Below are 329 nucleotides of genomic sequence, written 5' to 3'. Positions count from 1 at the left end.
GCCATCGAGAGCATTCTGTCTGGATGTATCACTACCTGGCATGGCAACTGTACCATTCAAGATCGGAGATGGTTACAGAGAGTGGTGAACTTGGCCCAGACAATCACAAAGGCCAACCTCCCATCTATAGAATCCATCTACCAAGCCCGCTGTCAAGGAAAGGCCGTCAGCATTCTCAAAGATCCATCCCACCCTGGCAATGTTTTTCTACAACCCCTACCATCGGGGAGAAGGTACAGAAGCCTGAACACATGCACTAGCTAGTTTCAAAACAGTTTCTACCCTACTGTTATTAGAATACTGAATGAACTTACAAACACTTAACATTG

This window comes from Chiloscyllium plagiosum, chromosome 9 (assembly GCF_004010195.1).
Source record: "Chiloscyllium plagiosum isolate BGI_BamShark_2017 chromosome 9, ASM401019v2, whole genome shotgun sequence".
In the NCBI taxonomy this organism is placed as follows: Eukaryota; Metazoa; Chordata; class Chondrichthyes; order Orectolobiformes; family Hemiscylliidae; genus Chiloscyllium; species Chiloscyllium plagiosum.
Note: the sequence above shows the minus strand (reverse complement) of the source record.